This window comes from Saccostrea cucullata, unplaced genomic scaffold, assembly GCF_032062105.1.
Source record: "Saccostrea cucullata isolate Sc308-1 unplaced genomic scaffold, CSIRO_AGI_Scuc_v1 ctg1097, whole genome shotgun sequence".
Classification (NCBI taxonomy): domain Eukaryota; kingdom Metazoa; phylum Mollusca; class Bivalvia; order Ostreida; family Ostreidae; genus Saccostrea; species Saccostrea cuccullata.
Genome location: NW_026938368.1, coordinates 17,684 through 28,728, shown reverse-complemented (window position 1 = coordinate 28,728; position 11,045 = coordinate 17,684). Strand labels below are relative to the sequence as shown.

The window sequence follows — 11,045 nt, the reverse complement described above, 5'->3', positions numbered from 1 at the left end:
GGATAAAAGTTGACTGTAAAAACTTAAATTCCCGATGCGAGAACAAATTGTGACAGATTTGTGTCCAAGCAGCCCTATATCTTTGGGGACTGTGCAATAATGAGAAAACTAACGTCTATAAAACTGATTTATTTTATAACACTTGTCTTCAGTGAGATTTCAGAATCTCTTATTTTTTCAGCTTTTCGAAAACTTTTTAAATTAAAGTTGACTGTAGTAGCAGCTTTATTTGGCAATATAAGACTAAATGGTTACTGGGTTGTGTCCAAACATCACTGCCCCTTTGAGAACTGCAAGCTCTGGTTCGGGGGGAATAATAACTCTCAAATTAGGGAAAGATTGCTTGATCATGTCCTGTAGAATTGGTGACTCAGAAAATCCGCCGACCATTATAATGTTGTTGGTTCCTGAGATCTCCGGTTTATTTAATAGATCTCTAACATGATCCACAATTTGATCCCCTGCCACTTCAAAGAAGCTCTTCATCACTTCTGCTGTTATTCTGCATTTGTCCCCAACCCATGTAATTTTTCCTGAGAACTTGGTATTCTCTATTGTCTCTTTGATATCTTCTCCCGTATCCTCTTCAAAGGTCTCCACCAGAGATATCGGGATTTTAATGGTGACCTTGCCCTTTGTGTCACCTGTAATGGCACGCTTCTTGGTTTCGAATTCTCTATACATGTCCACATAATCAGCTGTATGTGAGCGGGAAAACTCAAGGATGGTAGGAGATCCTACTATTTTGACCAGCATCTGTCTGTAGGCCTCATCTACCTGAGTCCCTCCCCACGCCCCTCCACTCGCTTTGTACAACTCCATTAGGCTGAGATCAGGTTGTACTTCATAAACGGTGATATCTACTGTTCCTCCTTTAAAATAAGAAGTGTTTTAGAACTCCCAAATATATCTCATTAACATTTGAATGAGAAGTTCATTGATTGTCAATTTTTACTTTAAAATTTTTTACGACGTTTTTTAAAAATGAAAGGGTCTTTTAAAATAATTCACAATTCATTTGAATTAGCATGTTTTGGAGTTATTGCTGAATTAATTTTTATCTAATACTGATACACAAAATAAGTATAACAGTAACAATATTTTTTTGGTTATGCATAGAAAAGGTGAATACTGTAGACCATTGTGGATCAATTTTTGCGACACTTTTTATTCACGAGTTAAACAGTAACTCTTTATTAGAAAAAAATCACGAGTTGCGGTTACTACTTTATATAATCTTAAGGAAGCTCCAAACACTGCTCAGTAAAGCATTTTATTTAAAGGATAATTTTATGGATTTAAAGTGATCTCCCCTTAGAAGTAAGATAGAAAAAATGGTTAATAACAGTCAATTTCACAATTTGTAATGGATTAAATTAAAGTAATCTGTTACGAGCTTTATAAAATTTTGGCTTGTTTACATGTATATAATGCACTCTAAGCTTTATTCGTGCCTGATTTGGATATAATGAAATTTACTTTTATATACATTTATTTGTTTTTATTTATTTTGTCATATCGTTTTAAGAAATATAATCTGAAAATTTGATAAGCTGAAAGTTCGTTTGATCATTTGGTATAGATTGCCTGAATGAGGTTTTATTCTATTATTTCATTGGTACCTTAATTTGATAGGATATATATTATTTATTCAGTAATATCAATGCATTTTCATTTTAATATTTGATAATGTGTTTCATTGACATTTAAAGATTCGATCTACGTAATTATTTTTTATGCAAACGAAATAATACATGTAATGATTCTGTATCGTTTACAGTACTAGTACACAATTTTTTCATATAATTCATATTTTCCTAAAACGTTTACCGTTAGTAATTTTTTTTTTACTTTTTACTCGTATATTTATATTTTTTATATCAGTATTCTGTCATTTTGACTTGTTGTCGAGTCTGAGATATAAAGGTTGAACTCTACATGTTTGCTTTTTCTTATCAAATTATTGTTTGATGACGTAGTTAAAAAGTTATATTTATATGAACATTTCTTTTTTTTTAGCTCACCTGAGCCGAAGGCTCAAGTGTGCTTTTCTGATCAAAACTAGTCCGTTGCCGGTCGTAGTCGTCGTCGTTGTAAACTTTTCACATTTTCATCTTCTTCTCAAGAACCACTAAGCCAATTTTAACCAAACTTGCCACAAAGTGTCCTTAGGTGAAGGGATTTTCAAGTTTGTTCAAATAAAGGGCCATGCCCTGTTTAAAAGGGGAATAATTATGAAAAAGTGAAAAATGAATGGCATATTTCAAAATTCTTCTTCTCAAGAACCACTAGACCAGAAAAGATGACACTCATATGAAAGCATTCTCATGTATAGGGTAGATTCAAGTATGTTCAAATCATGACCCCCGGGGTAGGATTGCTCTACAATGGGGTATTAAAGATTAACATAGGAATACACAGGAAAAATCTTTTAAAATCTTCTTCTCAAGAACCACTGGACCAGGAAAGATGAAATTCATGTGGAAGATAGATTCAAGTATGTTCAAATCATGACCCCCAGGTGTAGGGAGGCACAATGCAATGAGGTATTAATTTTTAACATAAGAAAACATAGAAAAATCTTTAAAAATTGTCCTCTCAAGAACCACTAAGTCAGGAAAAATGAAATTCATGTAGAAGCATCCTCATTTAGTGTAGATTAAGGTTGTTCAAATCTTGACCCCCTGGGGTAGGGTTGGGCCACAATGGTGTATCAAAGTTTAGCATAGGAATACATAGGAAAAATCAAATCTTTTTCTCACGAACAGTAAATCCTTGATTGGTCATAATTATATAGAAGCATGAAAAAGGTAGATTAGATTTTAGTTTGTTCAAATTGTTATCCCCGGGGGGAAGAGTGGGACCACAATGGGTGATTAAGGTTTTTACATAGAAATACATGGTAAAAATAGTTAAAATTCTTCACAAAAACAACAAAGCCAAAATTGTTCATCAACATAAAAGCATCAAATTAGATAATGTTAATTTAAACTTGTTCACATCGTGAGAATTGGGAAAATAGAGGAGCCATCAGAGGAATGTAATGCCTACCGGTCACACTCGCCGTGTGCTTCTTGTCATGATCGGGAAATAACGGAAAAAAATCCGTCGTCAATTCAGTGTATGAATAATGGACTTACAATTGCATTAAAAATGTCAGTCATCATTTGACTTAATGATAATTGTATTTGTTGACAAGGTCATTGTATCGACCATAGAACTTACGAAATGATGACTTTAAACGGGACTGCTGATATTCTTATTTCATCAAATTGCTTGTCAATAATTTACCTCGTTTTAGAAATTGTTCATACGTAGAGCATGCTCTTGCGTATCGAATCAACTGAGATATATATACTCGGTATGCAGGTGATGAAGGTATTTTGCTGCATAAGTAAGGGAAGTTGACGATAGAAAAGTTAAAGTCATCACGTTTATCATATAGTTTGGTTTTTAGATTACAATAAGGGTCTTTTTTCAAGTAAAATATCTTAGTATGAAACAGAACTGTCGGACTCTGTGGTATCTTTTATCTCAAGCTCACAAGGATATATCGTATCGATAGTGGAATGGAAATTACCATTATTAATTGACAATACGTCGTCGATATATTTAAATGTCGAGTTGAAGGCCACAGCAAGTGATTTCTTCTTTTCACGCATAAGATTTTGCATAAATCCTGCTTCATATCAATATAAACACCCCTACTAATGTGTTCGGAACCTTTTAGTTTTCGGTATTCTGCAAATTATAAAACTCGATGAGTTCAGAGTAGCTCTGGCAGTGGCTCTGGCGAGAGTTAGCGAGACTTCAGCGAGATAGTGTAAATTATTCACGGAAATGTGGCTAGGAAGTGACTAGCACGTGGAGGCATGGTAAACAGAAAAGTTATGTTGCGTTTTAAATTTCACCAGCCTATAATCATTCTGGATAAATTAATGTACTTCAATTGATCTCTCTTGAATTCATTCAAGTTCAAATTATAAGTAATCTCTATAATACAATTTTTTGCTGCATGGGAACGGGGACTATATTTTTCGGCGTCAGATTAGCAAATGAGGCACCAATGTGACTTTACCTGACAAATCGGATGAATGAGAATTGCATTATGGGTTACTACAAGAATTTTACGCTTGATAAATTCCTTCATTGTACTATCGGTGAATACAATTGTCAGGTGGATTCCCTGGCCAACAAACGTGATCACGAGTATAGTTATGTAAACAATGTTTTGTCCATTTAAATACACACGAGAAGCTGTTCGTTTTCCTTACCCTTGAAGTGCTGGTGTACTGAACTTGACACTAACTACGTATACATTTTATTAAACATATTTTTCTCTAGTTAACAGCAAATTAAAATCGCCGGTGATATTTCTCAGTTTCTTATGTTTGCATATTGTTCCTAAGAACATTTTTTTTATTTTGCACTCCATTGACATGATCATAGATTGACCTGAACCACGTGTTCGAAGTAACATGTAAACATGTATTTGGCGTAAACGTATTCAATCAACAATTGGTCAGTTGCTCGTGGTAAGATCCTCTGTGCGCATTAATAGCTATATCCATATAAGGCAAACAAAGGTTTTCCAGTGTCGATGATATTACACATTTTTTACCAGCGTATCGGTTACTAGTGAGCTGTAATTTTTGCAGTAACTATGATAAGATGTATTAATTGTTATTTAACACATCATGAAAGTCTCAGAAAGGTGTGGAAACACATTTTTCACAAGACATGCTTTCAGAAGAAACAGACTATAGCAATTTCCTGTTTATTGCCAATTTTATTTATAAAACTGGTTCTACCCTATAACCTCTGCATAGGTCAACCTAAACCACGTGTCTTGAATTTAAATCACAATAACATTAGTAGGGGTGATAAAAATAAGTCTAATAATAACGGAGCGCAACTTGTTCCCAAGGGAATGCCAATATATTGTTGGAATACCTAGTCTCCAAAAACCACATAGACATTGTCAATCAAAAACTAAAGCATTTTCTTGAAGTCACCTTCAGAGTACTTATGTGTGCAATCAGAATCCGTTTTAACAAAATAATTTTGCAAATGACCAATGACGAGGTAAGTAAATTTACGAGTTCCACTTTTCTTGAAGAAGCAGCTGTCTATAACAAAAAGCCTGGATTTTAATTTGTCGTGGGGAATTGCTGTGTATAAAGTTGAAAAACCGTAAGTTTTTAACCTGTTGGTTTTTATAAAGCCTTAAGCTTGAGATTTCAAATTGTCCAAAAGTTCTTTAGAATTTTTTAGTATCCACATCTGATTTACACCACTTCTTGAATATATAGTTGCACAGTACTCTTGAAGTTTTTAGTTCACTATTGTCAAGTTCTTAGTGAGGAGTAACAAAAGAGGCTTGGTTGAACATTTACTGTAACCTGCAATGTATCGGTGTTTGTAAGGATTCTTATGAAGTTTCAGAATCCAATTAAATAAGGTAGTTCAAATTCATTTTGGCTCTGTGGAATATTAATTCAAAAGCATCCTTAGGAAGGGTAGATTTAGGTTTGTTCAAATACCCCTTTTCCCCTGAACCCAGTTTTATATATATACTTTTCAATTCTGAACTGAGTTTTGCTTTTACCTTGCAAGTTGCCTCTTGTTTATTCCAGAGAGTTTTTCAGCAATTTTGCAAAACAATAGTCAATTCAAAAAACAAAGAAAACCCTTTACTTTGATAGTTATATAGGCTAATGTTGTACAGTGAGTAATTTTTTTTAGAAACACTAGATCTGTTAGAGAGATGTTTTCTGATGAAGAAATGCTAAAATAATAATAAAACAGGTGTGCTATACATAAGGGCATTTAAAACTAAAGCATACCTCCACAATCCAGAACTATGTATTTGCTCTCCGTTGAGAAGACTCCGAATCCCTGAACGCCTCCCTCATCCTGCAGTTTCTCTATGGGGAGATGTTTACAGTATAATGAGGCCGCCTCAGGCTCCATTGCTATCAGTAACTTGTCCCCGGATATTCCAGCCTTAACAAAAATCAACATCTCATCATAGTAGTAAGCAAGCCTTTCAAAAATATATTCTAAAAGATATTTTCAAACTGTATTCACAATTAAAACTAGATCTACACACCCCTACTAATGTGTTCGGAACCTTTTAGTTTTCCGGTGTTCTGCAAATTATAAAACCCGATTACTTCAGAGTAGCTCTGGCAGTGGCTCTGGCGAGAAGAGAGAATTCAGCGAGATAGGGTAAATTATTCACGGAAATGTGGCTAGAAAGGAACTAGCACGTGGAGGCATGGTAAACAGAAAAGTTCTGTTGCGTTTCAGTTTTCACCACCCTAGAATCAACTGATAATGTCTGGAGAAATGTACTTCAATCAATCGATCTCTTTTACATTCAATCAAACTTTTAAAAATAAGTATTCTCTATGATACAATTTTCTGCAGTCATGAATTAAAATTTCTTTTTGGACAATTTTTTTTGCATGGGAACCGGGACTATATTTTTTGGCGTCAGATTAGCAAATGAGGCACCAGCATGATTTTAACTGACCAATCAGCTGAATGAGTATTGCATTGTGAGTTACTACAAATACTACAGAAATTTTACGCTTGAAAAAAAGGAAAATCTTATGCTAAATGAAAAGCATTTTAAAAAATATTATTTTCATGCTCATAATGTGAAAAAAAATCATTTGTTAAAATAAACAGCGGAAGTCTAGGTTTCTGAAAGTCATACTGAAAAAGCGATTTGCGTCTGTATTAATTGCTTTGTTGTACTATCGGTGAATACAAATGCCAGGTGACACTGGCCAACAAACGTGATCACGAACGTAAACAAAGTTTTGTCCATTTAAATGCATAAGAGATGCTGCTCGTTTTCCTTACCCTTGAGGTGCTGGTGTTCTGAACTAGACATAAACTAGATTTTATTAATTAAACATTTTTCCATTTAACAATAAATTAAAAACGCCCGTAATATCTTTCTTAGTTTCTTATCTTTGTATTTTGTTCAAAAGAACATTTTTTTTTATTTTGCAGTCCATTAACATGATCGTACAATTGACAACGTGTTCGAAGTAAAATGTAAACATTTATTTGACGTAAACGTTGCTATTCATTCATTGGTCAGTTGCTCGTGGTAAGATCCTCTGTGCGCATTTATAACAATAGCCATGTAAGGCAAACAAAGGTTTGTCAGTGTTGATGATAATGCACATTTTGTACCTGCGAATCGGTTACCAGTGAGCTCAAATTTTCGCCGAAAAGTATGATATATTGTTATTTTAACACCACTTCCTTAAGCCACCCCTTTTCTGTTGAAAATCGTGAAAGTCTTTCAGAAAGGTCTATAAACATTTATTACAGGACATGTTTTCAAAAGAAACAAGCTATGGCAATATCATGTTTACTGCCAATTTTATTTATAAAACCGGTTCTACCCTATAACCTTTGAATAGATCAACCTAAACCACGTGTCTTGAATTTAAATCACAATAACATTAGTAGGGGTGTACAGGTAAAGTTTTCTAAATAGTAAGCCCTATTTAGAGGTTTGTGGGTTTTTTATTCCAAATTTGTTATTTTAAGCTTTCATGGTTCTTAACAATTCTTTCAATTAATATTTGTGAACTGTCGAACTTTTTATTACAAATTAAATTCTTTAAAATTATTTCTTTGAATGCTCTTATAATGAATTTAATCTATATATAAGAAATTTGTTAAATTTATTTTAAAGGAATTTAAAAGCTATTAATAATGAATTAAATTCGGTATAATGAAATCTAAAACTTGTTTCGAATTAAATTCTTCAAAACGAAATCAAATTCTTAATTTGTTAGAAGGAAATCGACTAAAAATCATTTAAACTAATTTGACAAATCTTGATATCGAATTCATGTATATTTTTCTAAAGACCATGATTGCTGAATTTGTTTCAACGAATTTTTTTTCGTTATAAAAAATTTTTGAATTTGTTTTCATGAATTTTAGCATTTTTTAAACGAATTTAATTACCTAAAAAAAATTTCAAATTCATTTTAATATATTTAATTCGTCAAAAAGAATTCAAAGAAATTTCTTATTTAACAAATTTTATTCGTTAGAATGTCCTGAATAGGCTTCCGTAAATAAAAGAAATCTTTAAGAACAAGCTTTTTCAGAGAGGTTGTGTCCCCCGCTAAGGGAAAACAGAAAAGTATTTGCATCATGCACATACACAAAAACACACCCTGAATTTGTAGAATTATTCAATGTATACATGTATATTGAAGACAATTAAACAGATGCTAATATGGATATAGAGATTTGATTGCTTAATCTTTAATATGTGTATAGAGGATGCTTTTTATATACATGTAGAATATTTATCAAACTTATAATGATGATTTTATGATATTGTGCAATCCAGACGTTATATCATCTTCATTTCACTTGCACCGGTCACGGTAGCCTAGTGGTAGAGCGTTCGCTTCGTGGTCAGGAGGCCCGGGTTCGATTCTCGATCGCGGCGCCGCGTCATACCTAAGACATAAACATAGGGAGTGACTGTTCCTTCGCCCAAGCGCTCGGCACTAGAAGTGAAAGTCACGGGTCTTTCGGATATGACCTTAAAAATGTAGGTCCCGTGTCACGGTAGGCGTTGGCACGATAAAGAACCCTCACTGCTCAATGGCCCTGAGTGCCGAGTATAGGTCTAAATTTGAAGCCCTTCACCGGCATCGGTGACGTCTCCATATGAGTGAAAAATTCTCAAGAGGGACGTTAAACAATATACAATCAATCAATCAATCATTTCACTTGCTAGATAATATCCTTCAGTAAATAAAAATATTTACAAATTAAAGGATCGTACGGGATTTGAACCTGTGACCTAACACATATTTTATAACTCTCCACTTGCCCCTGTGCTACAAGTATTTCCAACCATCTTCTGATACAATAAATAATAACAATAAAAAAGGGGCGGGACACTTTGAAAGGAGTGAGAGAAGCTCTAGTTAGTTATGCTATATATCTTCAATACAAAAGCTCAATGTTTCTTGAGATAGCACTATGAAAAGAAAGTGTTACACACAGACGCAGTGTATAAACTTACGACCTTGAACTTTAACCTTTTGACCTCAAAATCTATACTTTCTTCCTTAGGCCATAGATAGTTGCTATGCTAAATTCCATTGCCAAAGCTCAAAGGGTTCTCGAGATATCGCGCGGATACTGAAGTTTTACAGACAGACAGAAATAAGGACGGACGAACAGAGAGACCGAAATTAATACCCCTAACTTCCAGTGAAAGCGGGGGAAAAACATTTCTCTAGGCTAATTTATAGCTTATACCCTAACTGCCGCCTCTCTCATAAATTGTCTGGCAGTATCGTCCCAGATAGGAGGTACTGTTAAGACCCAGCCAATATCAGTTTCTCTGATCCCGGCGCCTTCTTCTTCTAGAGATTGTCGTAGCTGACCCCTCAGGAATTTAATGGCCGCTGAAAACACATCCAAAGCCAACATCTCCTTCCCGTCTATAGATTTTATTTTCACGGCTTTTGAAAGTGGTTCCTGTGAGAACAATGTACAATAAAATGTGCAATATATTAAGCATTTTGAAGACATACAGTATTATAAGTAAAAAAAAGCTCAATATTAAATCGAAGCTTCTATACACAAAATATTTATAAATTTAAAAAATATTTTTTTTAAATTCTAACCTGTAAGCTTCAACCAATAACGTTTTACAAATTTACAGCAAATAAATATAATTTGATTATCTTTCTGCCTTACTTAAACAGGGTTGTATCTCAGAATTGAAACAGAATAGAAAAGATCGGGATCAATACCAAGTAGAAGTGAGTTAAGGGTTCCTCCCCTAACAGATCTATGTGTCGATAGGAAATACAAGAATACTATAGTAGCCGGAGGGGATTACCTCAGTATAGACAGAGTAATCCCCGGTCCCTTAACAACAATCCTGACTTTAAATAATTATCTTTTTTCTTATATTAAGAGATGAACTTACCTCTTTGTTAAAGAGAGACATCTTGAACCCCTTAAAATAATACAACTCCTCATTTTCCTCATCCTCTGCCAGCTCTGAATATTTATCCTCTGCTTCATAACCGAACGAGTCAAACTCTTTGTCTTTATTGAACAGAATACAGGTGGGGGTCTTTAGGGTCTGCAGAACCCCGGAAGCCTGCTGTCCAGTTGTTGGATCTGACCTTCAAAGGGTCGTTCTCGTAGTCATGTTTAAAGGAAAATGCAATGCCGCTGTACGTCAGTACCAAAGTCAATGGCTGCCACCAAAGGCTTTCTGTCAGAGGACATGTTCTCTGTGTCCCAAGTCTGAAATAATAAATTACAGGTATTGATGAGGATTTCTTATCCAAGAACTAATATGTCCAGAGAATACATATAATAAGAAAAAAGAGAAGAAATAGACCCTAATCTAACCAAATATCAATGTCTGTTGGTACAAATAATGTGATCGATGTGTTAAAATGATATAACTTACTTTTGTCTCCAGCATTTCTTTTGTTGATAACTTTGGTTTCTTCACTTCGTAACCATTTTCCTCTGTTGTGACGGATAATGGTGTAAAAATATCCGAAAAGCTTGTAAAACCGTTCTGTGTCTATTGTCCTTGAACTAAAAGTTGGCAGTGCTATATGAGTTTTTGGAAGTAGTCTGCTTAATTCCTTAGTGCGTGAGATGTATTTCATGGTCAAAGATACATCATTGGAATCTTCAATCTGTTGAAGATTTAGAAGTGTTTGTTCAATAATAGTTTGTATCTGTTTGATTTCTTTCAATGATCCTCTAGAATACTCTTATGCTTCAATTTCCCTTTTTTATTTCAATTCTTAATTTCTCGACAATTATATCGACTTCTCTGTGCCATTCTTCTCCACATTTGATCAACGCTGTTGTAAAATATCCAATATTTTCCATCTAAGTTAGCTATCTGGGTTTCTAATTCAATTGCAATTTCTGCATACGTTGGAGAAATTGAGTTTTCTAATTCTTCAGCATCTTTTCCAATGACTTTCCTCTTTGGATAAAAG

At 34.1% G+C, this 11,045-nt stretch overlaps 1 pseudogene; it reads right to left on the bottom strand.

The window, feature by feature from the left end:
- Positions 1-231: 231 nt before the first annotated feature.
- Positions 232-10,578, bottom strand: LOC134250064 (heat shock 70 kDa protein 12B-like; annotated as a pseudogene).
- Positions 10,579-11,045: the final 467 nt, after the last annotated feature.